This window comes from Pyxicephalus adspersus, chromosome 4, assembly GCF_032062135.1.
Source record: "Pyxicephalus adspersus chromosome 4, UCB_Pads_2.0, whole genome shotgun sequence".
In the NCBI taxonomy this organism is placed as follows: Eukaryota; Metazoa; Chordata; class Amphibia; order Anura; family Pyxicephalidae; genus Pyxicephalus; species Pyxicephalus adspersus.
This window is the reverse complement of record NC_092861.1, coordinates 102,028,504-102,042,419: the sequence shown is the minus strand read 5'-3', so window position 1 is coordinate 102,042,419 and position 13,916 is coordinate 102,028,504. Positions and strand designations below refer to the sequence as shown.

The 13,916-nt window shown below is 38.1% G+C and overlaps 1 long non-coding RNA gene across 1 annotated transcript; it reads left to right on the top strand.

The window, feature by feature from the left end:
* Window positions 1-1,467: 1,467 nt before the first annotated feature.
* LOC140329090 (uncharacterized) lies at window positions 1,468-13,458 on the top strand. Its single transcript, XR_011920419.1, has 3 exons — window positions 1,468-1,715; window positions 7,148-7,250; window positions 7,983-13,458. It is a non-coding gene; the product is annotated as an uncharacterized lncRNA (long non-coding RNA).
* Window positions 13,459-13,916: the final 458 nt, after the last annotated feature.

The following is a 13,916-nucleotide window of genomic DNA, read 5'->3' as shown; positions in this document are numbered from 1 at the left end:
GGAGGGCCTGGATTGGCTCTCCAGTGGAGGGCCTGGATTGGCTCTCCACTAGAACACGCCCATTCATTAAAAAGGAACGTGCCCATTCATTCCTTAGAGGAGTGTGGAGCAGTGTAGGCTCCTCCTGTATCCCTCCTCCAATTAGTAGTACTGTACTGTTACTTCTGCCTCTCAGTTCTCACACAATAGCGAGATCTGACAGGCAGAAGGAACCGTACAATACCTGGCATATAACACGACCCCGAACTGATTGGTTAGAGTGGGGGGGTCGTCTTATACGCCCAGTCGCCTTATACGCCGGAAAATACGATATATATTTACAATTTATTGATAAAATAGTTTATTTAAAAATGATTTAAAATTCGTAACCACATGAGTATTAACATATCAAACACTTAACAGGAACTAATTACTGTGTCACATTTATACCTGTCTCTGTTCATAAAGCGTTTCACCAGATAGGCTTCATCTGAAGAACTTTTTAAAGACTCTCTATAATGATTTTGCTAATTAACTATTGATCTTCCAATATATGATGTGTGGAACAAATTTGTCACAATGTGGTTCCCCTTTAAACAGAGCTGTATAGTGATACAGTAAAAAATGGTAAGGCCAACTCACATGGAAGGTGCAAAATCACAGTAAGTTATTCACCATACAGTGTTTTTTAGAACACTTTAGTGATGCTTATTTAGTTATACCCATATAAGATATTTGAGGTAATATCTTTTATATCAGGTTAAATATTAAACCTCAGCACCTATATTTTTAAGATTCATCTTCCTTTCCTGGGAGTGCCCCTCTATACCTTCACTCTTTCCCTCTGATTCAGGATCTCAGGATTTTAAAATTTATAACAGAAGAAACACATAACTCAAAACAATATTTGGTGTGACTCCCCTTTGCCCTTAAACCAGAATTAATTTCTATAGGTAGACTTGTACAAAGTCAGGAAATTTGTGGAATTATAGTCAAGTATATGGTTATAATGACCAATTATACAAAACGGGTGTTAATGACCATATTTTGGTTGTAACATGGTCATTAACTGAAACATAAAATATGTCACTTGGGAGGCAGGATTCTGATTACACATAGCGATTGTTAGAAATATTCATAATTTTTTATTAGAAATTTAGTTAGCGAATGTATGAGCAGGATCATGGAAAGATAGATGAAGAGCTGTGTGGTTATTTTTAACGTCCCTAAGAATTCAAGGCATCCCAATTTCTGAATGAGAATCTAGTTTCTAATGGAATAGAGGTCTTCGAGCAAAAGTAGTCTTTTTTTCACTCTTTAAATGCTTCAACAACAAGTAGTAAAGCTCTATTCTCTCATGAAGTGATTCAGGTTATAACCTCATATGCTTTCTTTTTCTTTGTAAAATTGCTTACCAGTTTGTATTTTTGTGTGCCTTCAATACTTATTTATTTAATAATGGAAAACTTCTCCAGCACACATATTTTATTCACTAAAACCTTTCTTCTTAAAGATACTATGATAAAGATTTTTATCATTTGGCTAGCTTCTCAAATCGATTTTTTTTAACTGCTCTTTGTTTGAGAGGGGGCAATATTGACTTTATCAGCTCCAGCTATGATTAACAATGCTCACAAGACTGTCATGTGATGTCCAAGCAACTGCAGTGAATCCTACGCAGCCAAGGAATACAGGGAAGACGCAAGTGAATTAGAAGAAACGTTTTCTACATAAGCGTGAGTAACATAGATCTTTTTTTATTCTTATGCTGATAATAGTAAATTTGACTTCAGGTTTTCTGATAGTAATATGGCAGATTCAGCTTTATGGTCTAGTGTATGGGAACGGTGTTCACAAGAAAATGGCAGAAGATTTGACTATGAACAAAATAAAAAAGAAATTAGGTAACATTATGAGGATGATTAAGGTTTTTATTACATTAGTGATTGATAAATCTTTGCATACAGGTAGTATTTATATAAATGGTACACAGCATAAACAGAAAATACACACACACATTTCATATACCAATGACTGAATATGAAGAGTGTTCTAGATTTGAAATCTAAAAAATCGCTGTTGAGTGTTAGAAAAACTCACATAGCAGCTGTCCAAACTACACACAAACATTAAGTGGGTATGGGCCAACACAAATAAAGGCGAATGTTGTAGCACATCACAAAAGTCACAACATACTTCTTTCAGCCACCTTTTCATGTCTTAGAGAATGAAATAGATGACTTATTTGATTTTGCAAGAAAATAATCATTGGATAAGGCAGCAAAGTTAAATAATTAAAAACATGATCAGTTAATAAAGTTACTTCTTTATGGCTTACAACCTAAATGCAGATGCATTTTATCATGCAAATATATTTGAATCTAATGCAGATAGATTTATTTTAAATGATGACCAGAAAAATGTATTATTTAAATCATGGGTCCCAATCTGTTTTTCTGGACGCCTAGAAATCTCACCTGTTACAGCAGAAAATGGTGATTTTATACACATCAGTGCATCAGATAGGTTGAGACAATTGCTTCATTTCACTACAGGAAAGACGTTCCTACAGTCAATATGCTAAAATCATTAAAGGCTACAATTGATGATGACCCTTTTGCTTTTATGTTAAAATTTGAACAAGCTTATCACATGGTCATGTCTGTAGCTGATGAACAAGAACCCCCTGCTATGATAAAATTGTTTGTGAAAATGTTCAAATACCTTGATCCTACCAGTAAAGCTATACCATCAGAGAAAATGTCTCTAGAAGAGGCAGCTGCTTTCATTGATAAAGTTGGAAGGCAGCGCAAGTCAAGTAACTTGAAACTCAGAGTGTCTGCTATTAAAGGCACAGAGGGGGGAAGTGTAGTCAGTTCAAAAACAAACACATGACCCATCCTCAAGCAAGACGAGTTAAAACATGACAGATGGCAGGCAAAAGCGTTTATTCATCCAAAACCTACTGCTTGCTAATATTGTGAAAAATCTGGACATTTGAAATATCAATGTAAGAAAGAGATATTCAAACAAAGAATTTGGGTAAGAAAATTAGTTCCTTGCGTCCTATCTGCTCCTTTAAATCCTGAGACTAATTTTCCAGGGTCAGCTTATGCTCCATTTATAGGAAAAATAAGGGAGTTGTCGATTCAAATGATACGAAGAAAAATAAAAATAGAAAGGCAGGGAGGGACAAACAAGGTTTGTTACCCTCCCCATGCCTCTGGAGTTTGTAGCCCCTGTACCTCTAGAGCAGGGGTCGGCAAACTTTTGGACTACCAGGCCATTTAGGGAGATAAAGAAGACACATTAGGCCAGAAATAACAAGGTGTCCAAGGAAGAGTTTTTTTCAAACTGTGACTGCAAGCGAGCAGCCTCAGTCTTCCTCTCATCTGCTGTGTAGTCTCTACACGTGCGCATGCTTGGCATCAAAATGCCCCTTGAGATTCGATCGCTTGAAAGTGCTATTGGTGTCATTGCACACTAAACACAGGGCTTTATTGCTGTGTTGGACGAAGAATAATTCGTCAATCCATTCGGGGTTGAGAACACAAAGTTCGAGGTCAACCTTCCAGAGACTGGTAGCTGCGCATTGCTTCTTTAGGCATAGTAATTAGGGTTAATGTGAGGGAACTCAATGATATCTCGGGAACTCGCCATAACGGGACAAATCAATTAGGACGGCTCCAACAATAAATAACTAGGGGGGCATTAGGCCTGACTGGAATACTGGCTAGGCCATATCTGGCCTAAAGGCTGGAGTTTGCCTACCTGTGCTCTAGATGAATGTGGCTGTCCATTTTTATGTGAATTAAAAGGGCAAAACAAAGTTTTTGATTGGCAAAGGAGCAAAATTGACAAGTTGTAATTTGCCATATAAATCAAATGCACCAGTCTGTACAATAGTAGGTTTTAATGGCAAAGGTGATTAAAATGCTACTTTGATTTCTGATGTTTCTTTTGAAATTCCTGGATATGTGCATACTGATATAGATTTATGGTTTTGTCAAGGTGCAGAAAACATCATAGGAAAAGACATTATGAAAAACATTGGATAGATTATTCATTTAGGCAATAGTGTTCTCTGGAGAGATGCATCTAAGCATAAATCAATATTGATTGATACTTCAGAATGCAACTCAATTGAAAGTATATGCATCACTGAAATAAGTGCCCAGAGGTTGGAGACAAATTGCAATTAAAACAAATAACTTGGAAGTATCTAAGTTTGAGGTCTCAGTTCTGAAATGAAGTGTGCCTCATGAAAGATACTATTGTGAATATGGAAGTTAAAGATCCTCCTCCACAAAAACAATACAGTGGGCCTCTTGAATCAACTGAACCACTCTTAGTAATCATTCAATAGTTTATTGAACAAGGAGTAATTAGAAAAGCAAATTCTGACACAAATTCTCCAGTTTGGGTAATTAAGAAAAAGGATAATTCATTCACATGACTTTTTGACTTGAGAATGTTAAACAAATATACTCCAAATGTGGGACTGTTTTGTTTTTGAGACTTCTGACTCAATGTTGTGATTAGATGCAAAGTTTTAAGTGTTTTTTGTGCTTGACATCACCAATGGCTATTTCTTTATACCATTAACAAAGAGTTGTGAATATAAGTTTGCGTTTACTTTCCAGAATAGGCAATATATGTTTACTAGGCTTCTACAACATTTACACATTCATGCTTTTCATCAGGCATTAGCATAGTTCTCCCCAGAGGTTTTTAGCCGGTTGCTCCGCCTGGCTGATTTGAATACCTCGCCCAGCTCTCCTCGGCAGCTCTCATCCTCGGATGCACGGATCTCAGTGAGACTTCTCTGCTCTGTGCCGTCCGTTCAGAGGATTGCTACCGATGAGAGGTGAGCACACAGTTCAGCCTTCATGTGAAGGAGACACAGGCAGCCCCGCCCCCATCTCATAGCACGAGCTCTGCCTGGGAAATGTATCCACCTCTAGCTCTGCGTGTGATCTCTGCATCCTCACAGCTCTGTGTGTACAAACCTCCATATCTCCTAAACCGTATGTCACAATGACCTGTGATTTTCAGGGTGCACAGGGGACCCTCATAGATACTAGTTATAACAATTTCAGCCCCCCAGCTTTAAAGAATTCCAAGATATGGGGGTCACAAATGTAAAAAGTTATGAAAATTGAACTTTGGGGTTGCTGTGTCAGAGTACAGTGCAACTAGGAGTCCTAAATTGAAAGAAGTCACTCAGAAGGGGTAAATGTTTTTTGCTGCTAATATGAGCTAAGCCTAACTTGTTACACCACATTCAATATACTATTACACTACTACAAAGGATTACACTCCTAAAACTTAGAACACTAGTAAGTTGGGTCACAATACACAGCATAGGACAGTTGTGGCAAAATACATAGAAAAGAAAAACTGGATATACTAACGGGGCAGGCATTACAAAGTTGTAACAAAAAATTGGGAGAAGGTAGAACAGTGAAACATTAAGAGGTTACTGGATACCCATGGCATAAACAACTGGGAGCACTAAATTTGCCGTGTTTTGCCACACCCCCTTTTTTACCACCCGGCTACAGCATCCTACCACCCGGCTGAAAAAAATTTCTGGGGAGAACACTGCATTAGCAAAGGTTTTACAGAAGTTTTCTGATCCTGATTGTCCTTTGTTGATGATCTCTTGCTCAGCACTGAAACAGAAGAAGAAAATCTGTTGTCATTGCTGAATGAGACAGGCTTGAAATTAAACACTTGAAAGGTTCAGCTAATGCAGTAGGAGGTTAAATTTGTTGGTGTGTTGATCAAACCTGGTGTAAGACAACAAGTACAAGAAAGAATCAAATCTATCTCAAATCTCCCTGTTCCAACAAAGCTTTAAGACAGTTTCTGGGATTAGTCAATTTTTACAGAGAATTTGTGGAAGGTTTTTCAGAGAAAGCCTGACCACTATATGATCTTTTGAAAAATAATGACTTTTTTGGTCCTTGGGAAGAGAAACAGCAGCAAGCTTTTGGGACATTTAAAAAAGATTTACAGTCTGCTTCTGCATTACTGCACACATCAGATACAGCAATATTAGCAGTGTTGATGCAATTGCAGGGAGGAAATTGGAGGATATTGGGTTACTTCTCCAGACTTCTGACTCCAAATGAAAAAGGCTTTGAAACTTGTGTCAGGAATCTGGTTGGAGTATACTATGCTGTTAAAGCAACTGAGCACATTGTTAAATTCAACTACATTGTTTGCGAACTCCTCATTCTGAAATTTGTCACCTAAACAAATTAAGGTAGGTCAAAAAGCTAAATATGTCCTTTCACAACTAATGCAGTATGGAGGACAAACACAGGACTGTACAACCACATTTGAAGAAACATATCCTTCTTTTTTTAGAAGAGAAGCAGAAAAGACTGATGAGCCTGTGTTTGTTAATGGTTTACGCTTTTATTCAGATGGGCAATATGTAACAGGATATGCCATTTGGTATCCTGAAAGAGATTATGATGTAAAACATAAACCACCAGGACACTTCATCACAAAGAGTAGTGTTAGAAGCCATAAAAGCAGTTCTAACTATTGATAAAGAGGAAAACATATGTAGTTAGAAGATCACTTATAGATTATTTGCCAATTTCGAAACAACAAGGTTTTGTTGATTCTTCAAATAAAGTGTTGACACAGAAAGACATTCAAATCTATTTTTGACCTTGCCTCCAACAATTCTTGTGAATATGTTATCATTAAAGTGCCAAGCCATCACAAGGATGTTGATGAATTGAGCATTTGGAATGCTAAAGCCGATCTTTTAGCAAAAGAGGCAGCTATGTCAGGCCAGATAGTGTTTTAAACAGACACTAGCATGATAGCTGCATTGGAAAAAAGAGGACACAACTTCCTTCCTTTGGGAACAAGCAAGAGATCCTTGCTGCTTCTCTGGTTTATCCAAAACCTCCCTTTGCTTTGGTGTTTTGTTTGTGTTTTGTTTTTATGCCATGACTCACAAGGGACGTTTTGCATCCAGTAGTACCTAAATATATACAGACACACTTTACATAATTCAGTCATGAAAGCTTAGGACACCTAGGCAAACAAAGATTGTTGGAGGTTCTCAAGGAAAAGTTCTATTGTGAAAAAAATGTAGGAGACAATGCAAAACATAGTTAAATCTTGTCTCATTTGTGTTTAGGTGAATCCCAGACGGAAATTCTGGAAATGGTCCGTGGTCAACTTTACAAATTGATTACATAGGACCTTTGTCAATTGGAAGACATGGTTTGACATATGCCATGGTAGTTGATGTTTTTTTTCAAAATGGGTTGAGATTTTACCTGTCAGAAAAGATGATGCAATCACAAAAGCAAGAACACTCATGAATAATGTATTTGCTACTCAGGGTTTTCCTTCAGGATTGACATGTGATAATAGGACCTTGCTTTACAGGAAAAGTAATGCAGGCTATGTGTTTTATCCTGGGTATTCATCAACAATTTAATGATGAATGGAACAATAAAAACAGAATTGGTAAAATGCTGTTGGACAAAGGCAATACTTGGGTGGATACAATTCCTTTCATCCTGATAAGTATTTGAAGCACTACTTCTGCTACTCAGTACACTCACTTTGGATTACTGACAAGAAGAATGTTTTTCCAAATGAACCATTTTTGTACGCTCCTCAAGAGGATGCAATCCTAAGAAGTAAATGATTACAGGAAAACCTAAACATAATTTTGCCACATTCAGCTTCACATATGCAAAAGATGATACCACTCCATTTGCCAAAATGTGTGCATTGGTAATAGTTAAAACATTCAGGAAAAGAGGGCCGTGCCAAAGTAATTGGAAAGGTCCCAAATTAAACACTTGAAATACTTGATGTTAAGGAACAAGTGATGATAAAAGTAAAAAGACCACTTGACTTGGTTAAATCAGTAAATGCTCGAAGGCAACAGGAAATGTGGGTACATGTAGATCAGCGCAAATTCTATGTACCAAAGTAACGATAATGTATTTCTTTTACAGAATTGACTTCAATGTACAACCTAAATGATGACAACATCAAAAGAAGTCGTTTGAATGAAGGTGATAAAAGAAAACCCGTCTTTAGGAAAAGTCTTTTTGTGTTTGTAATATCATTATTAATAGCCATCTTATTGATGCTGGTTCCTCAAAATCCTAAAGCAAGTGACATAAAGGACAAGGTTGGAGGAGTTAGCTTAAGGAGCTAGCTAAAGGAGTTAGCTTAAAAAGAAAAATATACTTTACTCTGGAAAAAATGTTATATTAAGGAATTTCAAAACAATCAGATTGACACTTCTGAAGACAATATTGGACATTTTTGTATGGGTACAGGAATTGTGTTGCATAGAATTATTTTTCCTACACAATAGTAACATTGATTTACAAACTCGGTCAAAACGATGTTTATTAAATTGCAGGGTTCCTTTGTACATAATAAATGTGGTACTTCGAAATGTAAGTTAACTAAAATGGGATTTTGAAGTTTTACTATAAAAGGAAATGACACATCTGAATGGACAGAAGATAATGTTAATCATATAGTAGTTACGGGAAAGGTGGGAAGATTCACAAAGGAAATTTGTTTCAATTTCTAAACCCAAAACATTTAAATGTAATAGATAGTGAGAAAGAGGATGTTACTAGAACATGAAAGTTTCAAAATAAATGGGAATTATCTGAAGTAAGAATAAATGTAAACTTTACTGTAATTTGACACACATAAGCAATTCTGGGAGCCCTCTGGCTCTCAGACTTCTGGATCAGGTAGGAGCAAGGATAGAGAAGCAGGGGGATGGAAGGGAGTTTCCCCCCCAGCATCCCCAGAAATTTCCATTACAGGCTCCTGCTCCCCTGGTCTGCAACATATTGAGACTGCCTCTCAGAGCTTGTCACAAACACACAACCCATGCTCTCCAGCATTGAATGCTGCTAGCCCCTCTGCATATAACACCACGGGAAACAGATATATTCTATATCAGGGAGACGCACCCCCTGGAGCGCTGACCCCATTTTCCTAAAGGGAATCCAGATTACTTGGGCACTTGGCGTCATTATCGCAAACTGATTTCGCTAAAACTTCTGCCTCCACTACTGATCTAATGCTGATCTAATGCTGCTGTTCATTCCTTTTTTGGGTTGTTAATTTATATTGGTTGCACCTTTATTTGAAGAGGGTCGAGGAAGCTGGAGGCTTAATACATGCCCTTGGTCCTTGGAGGAGAACTAAAGGGGTGCAGTTCATATTTCTGCCCCCTCTGGGGTCCCCTCATGGTTTTAGGACAAAGACATGTCCCTAAGGCCCAGGGTTCTCCAATTGATCACGCACGCGTGGCCTCAAATTGGGAGCTGAGGGGCGGGATTGGTTTGAGTCCTTGGACAGTTTTTTTGGGGAAAATGGCTAATTGTTTTGTGTTGTGTGTTGTTTTGTGCACGACTGTTGTTTTCCCTAGTATTCCTTTTCTTCCCCCAGGTCCCAAATCATTATTATACTTCAGGTGCCTTTTCCTGTATTACTTTATCAATTAATACAGGAAAAGGCACAGAAACTTCTGCAGCCTCTCTTGGTACTGACGCATAATATACAAGGGCTTAATTCTCCCACTAAACGGGCAAAGGCTTTTCAATACTACAACTCCCTCAAAGTAGACAATCTAGCGTTACAAGAAACTAATTTTCCTAATAATTCAATGCCTCGTTTCCTACACAAAACATTTTCCTTAGTTATCATGCGAATTCTGACAATAAAAAAATGTGCAGTGATGCTGAGATTCTCCAAGAAGCTGAATTTAAGATCCAGGTGGTAGATATCTTTTGGTGCGAGGGTAGATATCTTTTGGTGCCAGATGATAACAGTAGTCACATACTACGCCCCCAATGAGGGTCAAATCAAATTTTTTGTCTCTCTTTTACATAAAATATCATCCTTTGCTCAGGGATTACTTATGTTGCTAGGTGATTCCAATTTAGTGTTGGATCAGCTACTGGACAAGACTAGCACTCCCAGATAACGATTTTGACCCAAGAAGAGTCACAGATTCTCTAATCTTCTGAAACAATATGACCCAATTGATATTTGGTGAGAACTGAAGCCCTTTGAGCAGGATTACACATATTTTTCTGTTGCCCATAACCAATACTCCTGAATCGATCACAGTTTTCTTCAAACCAGGTTGATTCCCATGGCATGAAAAGCAGGAATTCTCTCACTTCCTCGGTCAGATCATGATCCAGTAATTGTGCGGCTGAGAGGTATCCGAGGTACACAGACTGGTTTCCAGTGGAGACTCATTGAGGGTCTGTTACAGGATCTGGCAACGCAAGGTGAAATAGCAAACCTGATCTAAAATTTCTTCACCATTAATGTACAAGAGGATACCTCTCCAGCCTACAATTGGCTCATAAGGCTTATATTAGAGGGGAACTCATTAGGCTGGGAGCTCAATAGAAGAAAGCCCCAGATAGACTTAAAGAAACTAAGATGAAAGAATGTCATACCCTACAATTGCAACATAGATTTAACCCTGCCTTGGATCTCAACCCCCAAATTGAAAATTTACACACTGCTCAAGTTATTGTTGACGACAAAAGCTGAGAAATCATTGAGATGGGCGGGCCACAATATTTTATGTGGGGAGATTAGCCAGGGAAACCGTTGGTTTGTGAGCTAAACCCGAGACCCAAAATCCATGCTCCTTCCAAAATTAAAATGAAAGATGGTAAGGTTACCCAAAATCCAGAGAAAATCTTTTGTCAGCTTTTAAAGAATTTTATTCCTCCCTGTATAGTAATCAGCATGATGCATCCTATGTTGCAATGGAAGCCTTTTTTAATGCGATTCAAATGCCTAAGCTTAAATCTAAACATGTACGGATACTAGAAAAACATATTACGGGGGAAGAAGCCCTTAAAGGGCTTAAGTGTTTAAAATCTAGTAGTGCCCCTGGTCTGGATGGATTTTCTTATGTCTACTACAAAACTTTCTGTTCACAATTGATTCCACATCTGGTTGAGTACTATAATTACCTTTGAGAAGGTCTCTTCCTCCCACTGGAAGCAAACCATGCTTTTATTAGTGTTATCCCAAAACCAGGGAAGGACACCTCTAATGTAGCTAATTATAGGCCAGTCACTTTATTCAACTGTGACCTGAAGCTTATGACAAAGATTTATTCGCTCCGCTTAAGCTCATTTTTGGGAGCCTATATTCATCCGGACCAGGTGGGATTCTTGCTTTTTAGACAGGCCCCAGATCAAACGGGACACACTATAGATCTGATCTCGTTGCTTCATACTAATTGGGATGGTGGAGATGATGGGCTATGTTACTAGCTATCGACCTTCAGAAATCATTCGATAGTGTTTCTTGGTCATATATGTTCAAGGTCCTGTTTGTGATGGAATTTGGTGACCATTTCTTGAATATTTTGAGGGCGTTATATGACAAACCATTAGCAAATATCTCCCTGGGAGGCTTTATTTCATCTAATATTCACATCAAGAGGGACGAAGCAGGGATGTCCGTTGTCCCCCCTCTTGTTCGCTCTTGCAAAAGAAACTCTAGCTATAGCCATTCCGACAATCCGAATATTAGGGGAGTGTGATGTGGCATGAGGGAACATGAATGTGCATTATTTGCTGATGATATTCTATTCTTATGATTTATGTTGCGAGACACACTCAGTCCAGTACCTGGGGATACACCTTACCCCTACATGCCACTTATTAATTCAAGCCAATTATACTCCTTTACTCAAGAAAATTTATTCGGATTTAAATAATTGGGCCACTGCTCCTCCTTCTTGGTTGGGCCGTATGAATGTTTAGATGAATATTCTACCACGGATTTTATATTTCTTTCCCACTCTTCCTATTAGTGTTCCCCCCTCAATTCTGGCTTCTCTTCAAGGCAAAGGTCTGAATTTTATTTGGGGAGACAAATGGAGTAGGATTCAAAAGAAAACTATGGTTACTCCCCGTTCCCAAGGGGGTTTAGGGGTTCCCTCTTTCGCTCATTATTTGGCGATCCAAATTTTACAATTCTCCCATTCCCACCCTACAAGGAATTAAGTCGCAATGGGTAGATATGGAGTAAGCAGCTGTGACACCGGGATATTGCGTCTCCTATGTGGGTTCCCCAAAAACTCAGTCAGTATAGGAGGTGCCTGGCTTTGTGCCACTCTGTTGCTATGGGATAGACAAAGGTCTAAGACGGCTCTGTGTTCATCCAATGGTCCTCTCAACCCTCTATGGAACAACCCAGAGTTTTCTCCAGGCAAGGATCTAAATAGATTCAAATGGTGGACCCACAAAGGATTTGAGCGTATTCATGATTTTACAGATATTCATGACATGCTAAGTTTTGAATATTTGACTAGTAAAAGAGCTCCCGGGTCATGAATATTTTCATTATAGACAAATTCGGTCTTTTGTTAGTTCTAAAATTGGGTGGCTCCACGTCTCCTGCATCTCACTGCATTTAAAAGTTCATGCAGATCCTTGGCTGATATGAAAGGTCAAATCTCGATAATATATAGTATATTGATGTCAACCCCACACAAAATAAAATACATGTGTTCTTCGGAGTAGGACTTGGGAATGCTGCTCCCTAGGGAGGATTGAAGTGAGCTGGCTTACTCAATCTTGAAAATATCGCTCAACTTTTTACTCTGGTAGAGGCGAACTACAAGGTACTATTAAGGTGGTACTTGGTACCATAGAGGCTTTCTAAGTGTCACCCCTCAACTTCACCTTTAGAGGTTGTGACGCTAAGGGCATAATGTTACATATGTGGTGCTCTTGCCCAGTCGCTCAATTATTCTGGGGTAAGATGTTCGATATCATTTCCAGGGTTCTAGAGAGCGGTGAAGAGCTCTCCAGAAGCTGCTCTATTTAGCAAATATGATCTGGAAGCTCCCAAGTCTGCTTTGAAACTATTGAAGCTGATGTTGCTGGCAACTTGTATCATCCCGGCGAAATCTAGGAGGTCCCCTTCTAATCCATTAGGTCCTTTCTTTGCCAAAATGGATTGGAATATGGTTAATGACAAGATGACCTATATCCTCAAAAATGCAATGGGCAAATTTGACAAGATTTGGCACCCCTGTAAGGTATGTCGTTGATCTAATCCAGATGGCTAAAGTGGTTTCATTAGAACTTTTTCTCCCCCCTCCTTCCCTCCTTTTCTCTCTGTGTTGTGTCTTGTGTGTCTTCACATAGTCTTGTCATTTTTGTCTTGTTCATGTCAGTTTTTGTCCATTTCATTATTATTAATGTAACTAAAGTTCATGCAGGAGTTACTATTAAAACTTGTGAATTTGTATTGTCTGATCTCAGCACTTTTTTTTTCCATATTGTCCTGTTCTATGTATAGAAGATTTGCAATTAATAACGATAACTTGCTGTAAGTTAGGCTTTTTTTTTTATTATATGGTGTGGTTATTTTCTTGTCAAAAACTCAATAAAAATATTGAAATACAAACTTTACCGTAATGGACATAATTATCCCACAAATGAATACTTATCCATCGTTAGTTAAAATCATTGAAGATGCAGATCATTTACGTTTAGAATGTAATACTGTATTGCAACCTCCACTGAATTCTTTGTTTGGAAAAAGAATATTTAATTTCTACATAGTACAACACCTCTGTTACGTAAAGGTCTGGTTGGAGATGTGAATTGGAATCATTCTAAGTTTGTTTACCATAAGACCAATACAACTCTGCAAGATGCTGGTAATTAAACTGGTTGTATATCCCGTGAAAATAATCCCTGAAAATCGACAAGAGTAAATGTGGTACAACAAAGGTTGTGATGGAATCTTCAAAAAAACTACATGTAGTGATATGGAAGTAAATATAGACAGTCCATTTCAAATAATCATTTCCAAAGTAGAACACTCCCGAGAGAGTAAATTTGTTATTGTTATATTGTTAT